Genomic DNA, 12530 nt, shown 5'->3' on the forward strand with positions numbered 1-12530 from the left:
TGCAGATTTTTGTTCCAAAAGAGCTTGCAATCTAAATAGACAAGAGAGAGAAACAGTAGGAACAGACACAAAGTCACAGAGAGTGACTTTCCCTAGTCAGAGTCGGTCAGTGGCAGAGCTGGAAATAGGTCCCCTGATACCCAGGGCAGTTGTCGCGACTGAGACATGAGCAGACTGGCCTAGCAGGTAAGGACCAGGAGTCTGGCCTAGTGGTCAGAGCAGCAGTAGTGCCTGGTGGTTGGAGCAGGAGTCTAAGTCAGTGCCAGGAATCATAAATCAAGGGTCAGACCCAGAGTCCAAAACAGGGAATGAGAGCAGGGTTGTTGTAACAACAAGCCAGATGCTACCAGATTCCACAGACAGCCTCCTGGAATTCCCTCCCGGCTTAAATAATGTGTCTTGTCTAATCAGAGGTCACTGGGGGTGCTGCCAATCGGGTATTCCACGGGCAGCATTTCCTGAGGGGCTTATTCCCCACCAACCCCCAGGGTTGCTAGTTCATGGATTGTAGCTCTGCCATGGCTAGTGAGTGGTGGCGTGGAAGCGTCAGTGATCTGGTGCCCTACTAATCTGGGTTCTAGTCCTCTGAATCCTTATGGCATGCCCTATTCACTAGTCCCTACTACCGCCTTCTCAACATGAACCTCCAACCAAATCTGAAGGGCTGGAAGTGAACCAGACCAAATGGCAGGATCTGATTTATTAACCAAATCCTGCAGGATTCACAACTCCTGAGTCACAATTCAATTAATTCTCTGGGTTTTCTTCTGAGGTGACAACTTTCACTCATAGATTCAAAGTTAACTGCACAATTCTAGCAGTGTAAAACCTATAGAGAACAAGGGCTGCACAGAGGGTGGTGGTGGAAACACAGGTGCAAAAACAAAAAAGCTAGAAATGTGAATCGTACAACAAGAGGCAGTTGCGGACATAACATGTGCCAAGGCAAAATGATGGTGTTTGCTCATGCAGTAGTATGTTCTGAAAAGGTTAAACAATACAGTCTAGATTGTAATCTTCTCTTGCACGGCCTCTTCACAAGGACAGAGCATGATAGTACTCCCTGTGTGAAGGAGCTACCTAGTCCTTTCTCCTTCCAAGGAGCAATGTCACAAAAGAGGGAGAAGTGGGAAGGAGATGGAGTAACAGTCCTGTCCCCCCTCTGCCCCAGCCCACCAGAACAAGGCTGGTGCTCTCTGTTCAGACAGCTGCCAGACATTAGCACTATAAATGAAGTCAACTTTTCAAGTTGCACAGTTGAGCCCCGTATTGCCATAGCCAAGCTCTAGGTCACATGGTGCCAAGATGCTGAACTGTCTTCCCAAGCTCCGTTCAGCCAGCTATCTGACACCAGCATTACAAATGACGCTACGTGGCTAATGCAGTACTCCTATTCATGCTGGTGGAATAAAGGGAAAAGATGATAATTATCTGAGAGCCTGATTAGGGGGCTGATTGGTTCTTTAAGAGCTTTAAAATAATGTTATTCATGGTAATTGGTAAGGTTATTTGAAAGGTTATTGAAAAGCCACTTCCATTTGTGCCTTTTATCTTAGTACCTTACTTTTGGGGGGAAAGGGGGAACAATGGAATTTTAAAGCAATAGAAAGTTAAAGCTCCACTTCTTCCCCTGCTGAATTGCAGAAAACTGGGAGCCCTAATTATAGTAAACTCAGATAATAATAACAGATTGCACTACTAATATACATGTGGAGAGATTAAAAGTAAGGGGGTGCATATGCAGTAGAAAAGGATAAGCACAAAGCAGTGTGTGATACACTTTTCTTCTAAAGTGCCAGACTAAGCAGAGCAATTTAAAGAGTATGGGAAACAAAGTAATACCTTCCTAACAAGCAAGTAAGGGATTAACAGCAGGAAATAACAGCAGTGTGCTCTTAGGGCTTGATTCTCACTCCGTATGTAAGCATTTACACCAATGCAATATGAGAGCAAAGTAGGTATAAAATGATACTGGATCAGAATGTTTTACACTCACTTTTCACATAAATGACTCCAGAAGAGGGAAAGGCAGTAGAGGACCAGGGCCTTTTAACTGCTACATTCAAAGTGCTTTAACTTATTTAATTTTAAATGATCATTGCCAGATCCTCAGCTGGTGCAAATTGGCATAGTTCCACTGATTTAAACAGAACTACACCAATATACACCAACTGGCAATCAGCACAATTTCCTAGTTTAAACAGTATATAATGAAATACCCTATTGTCAAAATGGGTAATGAAGATTCTTAGGTCAGGTCCTCAACTGGTATAAATTGAAACAGTCAACAGCGCTACATAGCAATTTACATCAGATGAGGATCTGCTTTATTATTATTTTTCTTATGGTCATGGTGGGGTTACTCCAAAAGTAAGTAATTTCTTATATAACCTGAAGATCCAAATTAAAAATGCAGCCAAATAATTACCCATCAGGACGGTCAGTTTGAAATTCTAGCCTAAACACCTACCCCCCGCATTTCTCCAAAGTAAAACAGTGTGGTCTGAAGGAATGGGCCTGGGTCTGAGCCTGAGAGCCAGGAATTCCTGAATTCTAATTCTGCCTCTTTGATGTTGTGCAAGTGATTTAGGGCTAGTCTACACAAAAAACTCTGCTGTAGCACATCTGGTGAAAACACTCTATGCCATCAGCATAATAAAACCAAGTCCGTGAGAGGTGGTAGCTATATCGGTAAGAGAAGCTCTCCTCCAAACATTGCGCTCTCCACGCTGGCGCTTAGGTCGGTCACTTCTATCACTGGTGGGGATGGCTTATTCACACCCCTTAGCAACACAAGTTATACCAATATAAGTGGTAGTGTGTACAAGCCCTTATTCTCTGCTGCTTTTCCCCAATCTGTAAAATGAGGCTAATGAATTTGTGCTGGAAATGGCCCACCTTGATTAACATACACATTGTAAGGAGAGTGATCACTTTAGATAAGCTATTACCAACAGGAGAGTGGGTTTGTTGGGGGGGAGGTGTGGGGGGGAGAGAAAACCTGGATTTGTGCTGGAAATGGCCCACCTTGATTATCATACACATTGTAAGGAGAGTGATCAATTTACATAAGCTATTACCAGCAGGAGAGTGGGGTGGGGGGAGAGAAAACCTTTTGTAGTGGTAAACACCCATTTTTTCATGGTTTGTATGTATAAGAACATCTTCTCTATTTTCCACAGTATGCATCCGATGAAGTGAGCTGTAGCTCACGAAAGCTTATGCTCAAATAAATTGGTTAGTCTCTAAGGTGCCACAAGTACTCCTTTTCTTTTTGCGAATACAGACTAACACGGCTGTTACTCTGAAACCTATCTCACTGGAGTTGTGTAAGGATTGTACAGCACTTTGAACATGTAAACTTTAGTATTATGATTAATACAAGGAAGTCATTTTAAAGACACAATTAATAGTGGCTGTAAGCAGAGTATTTATCTGTGTCCACAATCAGGCAGCAAGAGGTGCATTCATTCATATTTGTAGGCACAAATTTCATGAACAAAAAAGAATCCACCCATTTGAGAATGCAGCCCTAGGTAGATAAAACATACTGAAAATAGGACATTTCTTATTACCTGACATACAATAGGTTTAATGAGGAATTATTATGAAATAATAGAAATGCACAATGGTTTCACTTTTAACTAGAAATAACCAGTCTGAACCCCACAAAACCAAATACGCATCACACCGCCCAATAGACTTAATCAGCTATAAAGCCAAATACTTCCCAAAGGAGGTGATCGTTAGTTTGAACATTAATTTCCTTTCCTCTTTTCCTGTGTATCCATTAAATGGAATAACAAGAAATGTTCATGGCCATAAGGTATTTTTGATGGAAGGGAGTAAAAGAAAATGGGCAATTAAAAGATGTAAATGATAAACTGTATAACTTCTCAGCTGGCTTGACCAATATGTGAGACTTCTGGGACATGGGCATTTTCTAGTCCCATGTTGAAGTCAGTGAATTGACAGACAGAAGAACGGCAAACTTTTTTTAAAAAGGCAACATTTTTAATACTCCATCTCTTTCTTGTTCGCTTACATTTGCAAAACATGCTTCTTGAATGGTTTTGAAGCTCAACATATAAAAAGCTGACTATTTATATATTTGATTCTTTAAAGGCAATTAGGAATACAAAGCAGATGGTACAGCATTGTAGATTTCCCTTTTCATATTGCTTAAACACTAGAGATCAATAAGTCTAATATAAACAGATGATTTCCATAGCAGGGTTTATAATTAGCTGGCACTGAATGTGTCCAAACTCTAAAATAATTAGCAGAAGCATGTGGCACACCATTAAAACCTTGTGGCTTGTCTGCATTTACATTTATAATTATTAAAGTTAATTATGATGCTTGTGGTGTGGTTCCAAGCTCCTTTACAACTTAGATTAAATATTCTTTTCAGTCCCACTTCTTCCTTTTGTAACCTTCCTTAACCTACCTATCCCATCCCACTCCATTCCCAAAATGCAGCATTCTCAGAGCAACTCCCTTCAGTAGGAAAAGAGAGTTTATTCTTATAGGATCAACCTGCATTTTTCTCACCCACCAGATGTTATTCTGCCCCAAAGTTTTGTTTTAAAGAGAACATTGCACAAGAGAATTGGATAACACACCATTTCGATAACATAGTTCCCAATTAGAGATTAAAATGTTAGAGTTGTCTAAGAAAATTAATACACCTGGGCCTGACACCATTTCAACTGGGATACATGAAGAGACAGTATGTGAAAACAAAGCCCATGGTCATTATGATTAGGTGGCACATGTAAATGACAAACATCTGAGTAAATCAAACAGAATATTCTTATTTTTATACTACCTAATCGTCTGGTTGGTGCATACATAAGACTTCCATTGGGAGTTATTCACATATAAGATAGCAGGGGAATCTTGTACAAAGGTCACATATTGTGCAATGAATTGTGAAGGTCTTATCTGGATTTACATGTCTGTTCCCACACTTATGCCTGCAGCCATACATGCAGGACATTGCATATTTTCCCTATTTAGTCATTCACAAAGTTTATTTGCGCACCATTTTAGTAAGACAATCTGGGCCACATCCAAAGCCCAGAAACAGTCCCATTGTCTTCATTAGGCTTTGGAACATACCCTTTTTCACAACTACTGACTTGTGGTAATGGAAGTCACACTTTTTCTCAATTGTTTTCTAGTGTGTGTTCAAGGCAAGCTCCAACAGAGCATCCTCAAAGGGTATGGGGACAGTGGAGACAGGGCTATAGCCCCAGACTCCTCCACAATATCTTGCATTGTATACTGCAGTAAAACCCACTTCTTGTATATCCATGTTCTCTATGTAACAATGTGTCCATCAAGACTTCCTGGCCCACATTCTTGTTTCCTCTGGCTCAGGCCAGACCTGGAGATGGCTGGAATGTGACAAGATAGTATTAGCCTGCCAACTCTATTCTGTTAGCAAATTTATTTTCTTCTCCTAGACTGATGATAAAAATGTCATGGTGTGATGCTTTAGCAGGCCCAAGAGCTGCCCACCTACAGCTGCAGGGCTTGAATAGAACTCGGAGCCAAGAATACCATAAGGAAAGCAGACAGTAATTCCACCAACTTTGCTCCTTCTGCATTGCTCATTCTCCTGCTAAATGATGCAATGTGACCCCCCTCAGGGATTCCGAGTCTGATCATGTTTTTCTCACTATATTTTTCTTTTTTACTTCCTCCTTCCCCTTGACTAATGCATCCCAAACTGCTGAATTTTTCATGAAAGAGATAATATCATTGTACACAAGATAATGGCATTCAAATACATCCATCTGCTTGTTAGTGCTGACTACATTGACTGTGAGTCTTCTGAAGGAATATTCACCATAAAAATGGGTTTTTTTCTTTTGCGGTAAAATCTGCACATTTTCATAACTGAACTACATAAATTTCCTCACACCTACCTCAGATACCAGAATAAAATTAACTGAGAAATTAAGAAATGCACCCTTGGGGTCTTGCCCAGACAAAAGTATTTCCTCCTTTCAGAGATGCAGTAAAAATACAGCCAGGTTTTATAAGAAAAGTTGCTTTCTCTCAATAAACAGTATCTTGTTTCAGGGATGAAATGCTGTATATCATTGGTTTGCTTTTTTTAACAAGCCTAAAAGTTTTCAAACGTGTTCTAGATAATTAGTTCCAAAGACATCCAGGCTTATTCCTCTATAAAAACTGCTTACACTAACTTGTTTAATTCATTTTATCAAATCAAGTTTTCATTATCCCAGCAATACAAAGTAAGGCCATTAAATATGTGATATTCAATTACAGGGAAACTAAAAAAAAAAAAATCTAAGAAGTAGGCCAAGTGAATATATTTACTGAATTTCAGATGCTTTAGTTAAAAGACAACAATGGTAAGATAAAAACCATCTATCGATTTTATACATAGTGAAGTGTATTAGATTCTTTTTCCATTGACTGTATAAAGTAATCCTATATTTTTGAAGTTTCTTTTGCGCAAATAGAATACTCTACTTCAGTATAGAGATATTTAGATTTATAACTGGTGTGCTTTAAAATTTGGGATACTCCTGAGCGTCAACCATCCTGGATTGTTATTCTAATGCCTGTAGTTTAAATAATCACTGTGGACTTAAATTCAATCTGTTTCTCAGTCTCTGTTGTGCACTCTTCAGTTCAAATGGCAAATACAGCAATTAAGAGAAGTAGTAATTAATGTCCTTGATCACTGTTCCCTCTAAGCTGTGCACGTGTGCATGCGCACACAGATCCTAGACCCCGTGCACACGGCGAAACACCGCACACACAGAAGCAGAACAATTTTCACAGAAGAAATTTTTTGCGCACATGGCCTGTCAAAAATTTGCACAGAAGAAATTTTTTGTGCACACGGCCTGTCAAAAATTAGAGGGAACATTGTCCTTGATTAGACTATTTTCTTCACTCCTACCTCCATTATATCCTATCTTTGTATCGACAGGAGGAGTGAGGGAACTAGCCATTTTGTAGGCACCTTTGTTGGAGGGAAGACCTACATAAAGGGGTGTATCTTAGCCCTGGTCTACACTACGAGTTTAGGTCGAATTTAGCAGCGTTAGATCGATTTAACCCTGCACCCATCCACACGACGAAGCCATTTTAGTCAATTTAAAGGGCTCTTAAAATCGATTTCTGTACTCCTCCCCGACGACGGGATTAGCGCTGAAATCAACATTGACGGCTCAAATTTGGGGTAGTGTGAACGCAATTCGACTGTATTGGCCTCCGGGAGCTATCCCAGAGTGCTCCATTGTGACCGCTCTGGACAGCACTTTCAACTCAGATGCACTAGCCAGATACACAGGAAAAGGACCGGGAACTTTTGAATTTCATTTCCTGTTTGGCCAGCGTGGCGAGCTCATCAGCAGAGGTGACCATGCAGAGCTCATCAGCACAGGTGACCATGGAGTCCCAGAATCGCAAAAGATCTTCAGCATGGACCGAACGGGAGGTACTGGATCTGATCGTTGTATGGGGAGATGAATCCATGCTATCAGAACTCCATTCCAAAAGACAAAATGCCAAAATATTTGAAAAAATTTCCAAAGGCATGATGGACAGAGGCTATAACAGGGACCTGCAGCAGTGCCACATGAAAATTAAGGAGCTCAGGCAAGCCTACCAAAAAACCAAAGAGGCAAACGGCCGCTCCAGGTCAGAACCCCAGACATGCCACTTCTATGATGAGCTGCATGCAATTCTAGGGGGTGCCCCTACCACTACCCCACCCCTGTCCATGGACACCTGCAAGGGGGGAGTCTCACTCAACAGGGATGAGGAATTTGGGGATGAGGAAGATGAGGAGGAGGAGGAGGATAGTGCACACCAGGCAAGCAGAGAAACCGTTCTCCCAGATAGCCAGGAACTGTTTATCACCCTGGAGCCAATACCCTCCCAACCCTCCCAAGGCGGGCTCCCAGACCATGAAGCCGGAGAAGGCACCTCTGGTGAGTGTACCTTTGTAAATATAATACATGGTTTAAAAGCAAGTGTGTTTAATGATTAATTTGCCCTGAAGACTTGAGATGCATTCGCAGCCAGTACAGTTACTGGAAAAGTCTGTTAATGTGTCTGGGGATGGAGCGGAAATCCTCCAGAAACATTATTAAGGGGACATTCAGAGGTGGCCGTTCCTGCTGGGTTGTTTGCTTGTGGCTGAAAAAAAATCATCCCCGCTTTTAGCCATGTGGTGGGGGGAGGGGGCGTTCACACTGAGCTGTTCGCGTTTGGCTGGCAGGGATCTTCCCTGATACTAGTCATGCGGTGGGAGGAGGGGTGAAGCGATCATCCCAGAGAATTGGGGGGGGAGGGGTTAGTTGGGTTTGTGCTGCACGTTAACCCGAAAACCGCAGCCCCTCCTTTTAAATGGCCAACCCAACGGGTGCTTGATATGGGAAAGGAGGGTGCTGCTGTTTGAAACCATTCCCACATGTTATGAAGATTGAAGAAGCTGAAAGACTGTGGCTTACCATGGCTGCCTGTAAGCCAAATTCTGTTGCCCGGACCTGCATGTGTGATCTCTCACACCAAACCAGCAGGCCGTCACTATAAGAGGCAAAATGCGACCTTGTACCGAAAGCACATGTGCTATGTAATGTTAACAGCTTGGTTCACCGTGAAAGAGTCTAGTGTTCTCTAAAATGTGTCTTTTTAAATACTACTCTCCCTTTTTTTCCTCCCGCAGCTGCAAATGTTTCAACACTCCCCCTATCATCTCCATCCCAGAGGCTAGCACAGATAAGAAGGTGAAAAAAAAGCACTCGCAATTAAATGTTCTCTGAGCTCATGCAGTCCTCCCACACTGAAAGAGCTCAGCAGAACGCATGGAGGCAAACAATGGCAGAGTCCAGGAAAGCAGAAAATGAACACGAGGACAGGAGGGACGAGCAAGATGAGAGGTTGCAGGAGCAAGAAGAGAGGGGGTGGCAGCGTGATGAGAGGAGGCAGGATTCAATGCTGAGGATACTGGTGGATCAAACTGATATGCTCCGGCGTCTGGTGGAGCTGCAGGAAAGGCAGCAGGAGCAAAGACCACCACTGCAGCCCCTGTGTAACTGCCCACCCTCCTCCCCAAGTTACATAGCCTCCTCACCCAGACTCCCAAGAATGCAGGGGAGGGAGAGGAGGGGGGCTCTGGGCACCCAATCACTCCATCCCAGAAGACTGCCCAAGCAACAAAAGGCTGGCATTCAATAAGTTTTGAAGTGCAGTGTGGCCTTTTCCGTCCCTCCTCTCCTCATCCACCACCCAACCCAGTGCTTCCCTCCTCCTGCACCCCTCCCAGGCTACCTTGGCAGTTATCCCCCTATTTGTGTGATGAATTAATAAAGAATGCATGATTTTGAAACAACAATGACTTTATTGCCTCTGCAAGTGTTGATCGAAGGGGGGAGGGTGGTTGGCTTACAGGGAAGTATAGTGAACCAAGGGGGTGGGTTTTCATCAAGGAGAAACAAACAGAACTGTCACACCATAGCCTGGCCAGTCATGAAACTGGTGTTTTTTCAAAGCTTCTCTGATGCACAGCGCACCCTGCTGTGCTCTTCTAATTGCCCTGGTGTCTGGCTGTGCATAATCAGCGGCCAGGTGATTTGCCTTAACCTTCCACCCCACCATAAACGTCTCCCCCTTACTCTCAGAGATATTGTGGAGCACACAGCAAGCCGCAATAACAATGGGAATTTCGCTGAGGTCTAACCGACTCAGTAAACTGCACCAGCGTGCTTTTAAATGTCCAAATGCACATTCTACCACCATTCTGCACTTGCTCAGCCTATAGTAGAACAGCTCCTTACTACAATCCAGGGTGCCTGTGTATGGCTTCATGAGCCATGGTATTAAGGGGCAGGCTGAGTCCCAAAGGATAATTATAAGCATTTCAACATCCCCAACAGTTATTTTCTGGTCTGGGAAGTAAGTCCCTTCCTGCAGCTGTTCAAACAGACCAGAGTTCCTGAAGATGCGAGTGTCATGTACCTTTCCCGGCTATCCCACATTGATGTCAGTGAAACATCCCCACCACAGTTAGGGAATCCCATTGCAGCAAGGCCATCCACTATGACCTGCACATTTCCCAGGGTCACTACCCTTGATAGCAGCAGCTCAGTCATTGCATTGGCTACTTGGATCACAACAGCCCCCACAGTAGATTTGTCCACTCCAAATTGATTCCCGACTGACCAGTAGCTGTCTGGCGTTGCAAGCTTCCACAGGGCTATCACCACTCACTTCTCAACTGTGAGGGCCGCTCTCATCTTGGTATTCATGCACTTCAGGGCAGGGGAAAGCAAGTCACAAAGTTCCATGAAAGTGCCCTTACGTATGCGAAAGTTTCACGGCCACTGGGAATCATCCCAGACCTGCAACACTATGCGGTCCCACCAGTCTGTGCTTGTTTTCCGGGCCCACAATCGGCACTCCACGGCATGAGCCTGCCCCATTGCCACCAGGATGTCCAAATTACCGGAGCCCGTACTTTGAAAGAAGTCTGTGTCCATATCCTCATCACTCTTGTCACTGTGCTGCCATCGCCTGCTCGTCTGCTTTTGCAGGTTCTGGTTCTGCACATACTGCAGAATAATGTGCGAGGTGTTTACAATGCTCATACTTGCCATGGTGAGCTGACCAGGCTCCATGTTTGCTGTGGTATGGCGTCTGCAGGAGAGCAGAGTTGCAGCAGAAGTGCTGGCTGACGACGGATGCCACGAGAATAGATATTTATAGAGAATGACGAGAGGACCTGCGAGGTGGATTCATGAGAGCAGGAGAGCAGAGTTGCAGCGGAAGCGGTGGAGGACAACGGTTAGCACCTCGCACATTTCCCAAGGAAGAACACACGTACCCAGGAGCTCATGACAGACAACATGGAGAAATTCGCTATTGAGACAACAGCAGCAGAGCAGAGTTGCAGCAGAAGCGGTGGATGATGACGGTTAGCAGTCCTACTGCACCATCTGCTGAAAGCAGTATTGCGTCGGCACAGATAAAAGGCGCAAAACAATTGTCTGCCGTTGCTTTCACAGAGGGAGGGGCGACTCATGACATGTAGCCAAAACCACCTGTGACAATGTTTTTGCCCCATCAGGCATTGGGAGCTTAACCCAGAATCCAACGGGCGGCGGAGACTGTGGGAACTGCGGGATAGCTACCCACAGTGCACCACTCCATAAGTCGATGCTAGCCACGGTAGTGAGGACACACTCCACCGACTTAATGTGCTTAGTGTGGACATATGCAATCGACTGTATAAAATCGATTTCTAAAAATCGACTTCTATAATATTGACCTAATTTCGTAGTGTAGACATAACCTTACACTGTACACTAAAAGGAGTGAGACTAGAGGGTATCCTGATTTCTTGGGGAGTTCCATAGCTGAGGGTCCTCTGTTCTCCATTTCATGCCTAGATCCCATGAGTTTTGCCTTGGACTCTGACCACTGTCAATGCCCTACAGACTGTAGCATTCTCAGCAGGGTGGAAAGAGAAATAGTTTCAGGAGTAGTCAGGCCTCACCCACTGCAGGCTTTCAAGATGAGAACTGGGAGCTAGATTCATCCCTGCATTAGCACCTACAGCAGCAAAGGAATGGAGGGGAGGCAGCTCACACCTCTGTTATTCTACCAGTGTGGGGTTGAGCCTCCAGGTCTGGCTTCAACCAGAAGGAAATAAACATCTGGATGAAAAGCAATTGGCTCAAGCTCAAAGTGGCTGCAGACCTGGACTAGCTTTATTTAACATAAATAATCCTTTCTTGATTTTGTTTTCGAAGAGTTCCACTGAACCTTTGTTTCACAGCATTACCTGGACTTCCATTTAGCTTCTCAGAAAAGGCTTTAATCTAAGTTTTTAGTGCAAACACTTAAATAAAACACACTGTTCAGCAGTAATATAATTATGTTTATTAAAACTGAGAGAGAAAACAAAGAAGCTGTTAACATCATTACTGGTAGTAGCCCTTTTGCTCTGCTAAAAGTGATCAATAAAGAAAGAGCTTTAGTTGACCAGCATCTGTCTAAAATCCAGATCACAGGCCATTCCATGGGCTAGGCAGAGATTAGCAGTGTAGTTTATTATTTGTGTCTGTAATCCCTTCACTCTGTAACTATTCTCTAAGAAGTATCCTTTTCCTTTGTTGGTGAGTAATAGAGCTGAATGAATAATACTAAAAACTTTCCTTAAATATTCATGTGAATTTTAAAATTAATTTACTTCAGCTGTATTTAAGGAAATCATGATTTGCTCACGGATGCTCAGTGAGTAGAACAAGAGACTAAAATTATTCAAATTAAACAAATTTTCTGTTGTGAATTGTTCCCTCAGCAATGTTGACCAATCATTCTCCCTGCAAAACTTCCTGCATCAGCTGTTACTTTTACTACCAAACTAATTGTTTGTACTGCTGTAACTTTCCACATGTTGATGTGCATATCACAATGGGCAAGGTTCTTTTTCTGGACACCTGAATCTCTTCTTCTGTCTAACTTTTGATCTTCTG

Source organism: Chelonia mydas, chromosome 3, assembly GCF_015237465.2.
Source record: "Chelonia mydas isolate rCheMyd1 chromosome 3, rCheMyd1.pri.v2, whole genome shotgun sequence".
Taxonomy (NCBI): domain Eukaryota; kingdom Metazoa; phylum Chordata; order Testudines; family Cheloniidae; genus Chelonia; species Chelonia mydas.